At 39.5% G+C, this 4,382-nt stretch overlaps 1 long non-coding RNA gene across 1 annotated transcript; it reads right to left on the reverse strand.

The window, feature by feature from the left end:
* Positions 1-1,649: 1,649 nt before the first annotated feature.
* LOC144002596 (uncharacterized) lies at positions 1,650-3,160 on the reverse strand. Its single transcript, XR_013278775.1, has 3 exons — positions 2,899-3,160; positions 2,352-2,597; positions 1,650-2,240 (listed from the first exon to the last, which is right to left on the reverse strand). It is a non-coding gene; the product is annotated as an uncharacterized LOC144002596 (long non-coding RNA).
* Positions 3,161-4,382: the final 1,222 nt, after the last annotated feature.

Consider the following 4,382-nt stretch of genomic DNA (forward strand, 5'->3'; position numbering starts at 1 on the left):
TGGCACCGTTGGGGGTTTTTTGGATAACGTTTGGCAGTCAAAGAGTTAAAAATTAAATTTGCTCCGTTTCTCTGTGTACATTCCCTCAGGTTCGTCATTACTTTTCTCCCCTTTTTCATCCTTTTTGGCATCACATGATGTAGAAATATTCAAACCCTCATGCCCCGGGTACCATTTCATATTACCATTATGTCACTGCTCAACTATGATGTGAACTGAATGAAGACAAACATCTGACATAATTATGCAGAAGGTAAGTCATGCATATATTAACTGTAAGAGACACTCCCTGTCAAAGCAAGGAAATTAATTATCATGCAGGAACTGTTGTCCCTTGTGGTAAGTGAATGTCTGAATGCTATGTTTTCTATGAGCGAAAAGAATGCAAAAATGCATAATAGAACACAGGCATTGTGACAAAACCTATTCGTCTCAACAGCCCAATGTCATGGCTTGGGTTGGGTTTTGTTTTTTATTTATTTTTATTATGTCATCATTTAGGGTTCATTTGGGTTTTGTTTGATTTTATCCTTGTGTTTTTCTTAGTTTCAGTCATGATCTGTGTTTTGTGTGGTTGTCCTTGTGTGCCCCCCTAGTCTTGTCAAGCATTGTCAGGTCGACTTGTGTTTGCCTGCCCTTCCTCATGTGTCAACCAATCAGCAGCTTCTGCCACTTGTGTCTTGCCCAGCTGTGTCTAATTGTGTCAACTCGGGTATGTGTATTTAGTCTCTTGTCTCCTCTCTGTCTGTGTCGATTCATTATGGTTTCCTCCCATCATGCTGCCTGTTTCATCCTGGTCTGTAAGTCAGTATGAAGGAGAAACGATTACAAAAAAAACATGGACCAGCGAGCTTGGTGAGTTTTCGTTTTGGCTTGGTGGAGGTATTTAAGGTTCTTATGCTCCGTCCAGACAACAACGGGAGTTTCGCCACCCTCCAGCCAATGCCTCCATTCCTCTAGAGCTGCTTTGACAGCCTACGTGCGATGCCTTTCACTTTATTTTGCGAGTTCCAGCGACTGTATATGGCCACACTTGTCATTTGCTCCATTCAAACAAACAGTCCCTGCTCTGCCTCTTCTTCTTCTTCTTCTTTTTTTTTTTTTTTTTTTAGTCCTGCCTCCCCGAAAACCAGTGCTGACACGTGCTCAAAGCATCACAGCATGAGATGGTCGGGTGGGATCTTGTTGGTTTCAGACTTGTAGTGTGACACCACATCCGGTCCACGACACAGAGCGAATTTATCGGGTAATCTGACAAAATGAGACAAGACAAAATGTCGTGTAGTTTCAGCTCGGCATAAGACTGACGCGGCTAGCATATTTAACACTGAAATTAAGTGCTCAACCCTCTTTCACAGTCCCCTGGGTGGAACCATGCGTAAGCGTAGAACATCCAATTTGGAATAGCGAAATAGCAGGCAAATAAGTGTCTGGACTTTGGTGAGAAAATCAACTTGCTACACAGAACTGATCATGCCACGCCATACTTCAGACAGGAGGAGTGGCCTATTAGGTCAAATGTATGTTATTATAGAATAAAATATATAATAACAGCAATGCTATTTGTTTGTTTTCTGAACAGAGTCCTAAGTTTAGATTTTGACTTCCGGGGTCTGCACAACATAAAATGCTCTCAAAATTACATTACATTACAGTAGATGATATCCTGCTACAATAAAGTACGGTTTGCTGCTCCACAGTGAGAATTTAAGAAATAAAAATGGTTGGTTATTTTAAAAAGGAGGCCAATTATTAATTTGTTATATTTTTATTGTTTTAGGCCCCTGGTGTCATGGTTTGGGTTGGGGTTCTAGTTTTTAGTTTGACATGTTCCTACATTTCTGTTTCTGCTTTCCGGTTTGTCTCCCCTGGTCTCGTTATTGTTAACCTTGGCCACCGGTGTGTCTTCCCTTCCCAGTGTATCTACCAATCAGCTTCCCCTGCCACTTGTGTCTTGCCCAGCTGTGTCTAGTCATTGTCAATTAGTGTGTGTATTTAGTCACCTGTTTTCGGTTCAGTTCTTGTTGGTTCATTGTTGTTGTTTTCCTCCGTGAATTACTGCCGTTCTCCTGTCCTGTGCTCTGCCCTAGTTTCCCTTGTTTGGAGTTTATTTATGTTTTGATCAGTTCCTAATTTGCCTCCTGCTTTGGTTTCATTAATAAAAACCCTCCTTGACTCCTCTGCCCTCGTGCCCTGATTCGCCTGCATTTGGGTCCTTTCGCCCCGCCAGCACGTGACACCTGGGATTAAAAAGTTTCACATAATTACAATGTTGCTCATCAGATTAAGTCATTGATTAGCAAAACTGCTCCACAAAGAAAAAAAGAATCCACCAATCAATCAATACCTACATGTTTGCTAAAACATAAAAACTGGAGATTTTCAGTCATTGAGGTCATGGTTGAGTGTTGATGTGTTGCATCGAGGCAACTGGACCCTTGTTGTTTGCTGTATGTAGGCCTTTAAAAATGTTCGCCCATGATTGTTTTCTTTAGGTTTTTCGAATAATGCGTCGGGACTTGCTCAGGCACCTGCCTCGTCTGGTACTGCTGAATGAGTGGTTGCCTCTCCACCATGATCCTTGACGCCCCTGGCCACTATGAGGAAACACACAAAACAAATGTAACATTCTGTAGTGCAGTGATGTCTCACACCACCTAAGGCCCGGTGTAGCGCTGTCATTTGAAGTCATGCTGGTGTTACAAGGTTCTTAGTTCAGCTCTGCGTGAGTGTGTTTTTGAGTTTGCGATACCTCACAGGTAAAGTGGCTGTCTTGTAATAAATCATGCAGAGCTCCCCGTTTCTCCCGATGCTGTGTTGTCAACGTAAATGCCCCCAATGCTGAACTGGAAAGGAATAACTTTGACTAAAGCAAATAATACACACACATAGACACACCTCGGGTGTAGCTGAGGTCCAGCCTGATTGCAGAGCTTGACACTCCGTCTCCGGTAATTCATCCATCCACAGAGCAGCTCATGTGCGATCATCACATACAGCCAGAAGATGAGCACAGATGGATCCATTCAAGTGAATTGAAACATGAACAAAACACTCCTTAAGAAACTATAACGCTGCACTATTTTTGTGTCCCTTGACGACTCCGGCTCTTTGGTCCTTCATGTCACCAGACACAAATGGCTGCAGATGTGGTCCCACACTCTCCATGCAACCATGACAACGGGCATCCTTGAAATGAATGTATTTCATCTGAATGAGAGTTACTGAGCCCAGATGGTTGCTAGGGACAGGATGATGTCATTCCCTTCTTGAAAGAAACAGATTTTTTTAGACTAAGCTTTCGGGCTAGTTGTTTATCTGCGCTGATACTGGCCTTTTTGATGAATATCGGTATCAACCTTTAAAAAAAAAGATCTGCCAGCTCATATAAGATAAATCTAAAAGCATTTTAATCCCAGGGAACAATTTATTTAAATTTTCAGTTAACTTTATGAGAGATTCTGCTGACCTTGGGAATCTTCTGAACCGTTTGTTTTTGTTCGACATTAAAACAAAGAAATTTTAAAGTTTAAGATTTCAGATATTTTAAAATTTTGGAAAAATTTACTGTAGAAAACTATGGAGATTTATGGTATTTACTTAAGTTGCCATTTCACTTTTAAGACGTATACTGATAACCTTGGGAGCTCCCTGAACATTTTGTTAGAAATTTAAAATGAGTCTATTGTCCAAGATGGAAAAGAAAATTATACATTTGGAAAAGTCTGGAATTTTTTTCAATAAACATGCTTTAAGACATTACGACAAAGAATAGGAAAAAAATAATATTGGCTCCAAATATCGGTTACCGGCCTCCTTGACTAGTAATAACTGGTATCGGCCCTGAAAAAAAAAAAGAAACATATTGGTCTATCTCTACTGAGCATGTTACATGTTATATCAGGGTGATGAAGTTGAACATAATTGTATATAAAGTATCCATAGAGTGGCCATATGATACAGTAGTTAGTAACACTTTATTCAAAAGGCATTGAAGAAATTCTTTTTTTTTTGCCATGGACTGAATTGGAATTTGGGTTTGATATTGATAAAGATGAATCCAATCTGATTAGGATATCCTTTGTCAAGCAGTGACCCAAAGGAAACTTATATCATAAACATATCTGACTCACCTTGTATACATAACTTAGAATTGGTATACGCTGGTTGTATTAAGTTTATATTCAAATACAATTGAATTCAAATGAAAACACTTAACATTTATTATTATTATTATTATTTTCACAGGTACAGTATGTATTAAAAGAAAAAAAAGACACAGATAGAACCATTTCAATGCTCATCAATTTAATAATGTCATTAAAGTTAAACATGTTCAAGCATGTAAAATATCCTTCCAAAAGCTGTTGACCTTTCTTATC

Source organism: Festucalex cinctus, chromosome 15 (genome assembly GCF_051991245.1).
Source record: "Festucalex cinctus isolate MCC-2025b chromosome 15, RoL_Fcin_1.0, whole genome shotgun sequence".
NCBI lineage: Eukaryota > Metazoa > Chordata > Actinopteri > Syngnathiformes > Syngnathidae > Festucalex > Festucalex cinctus.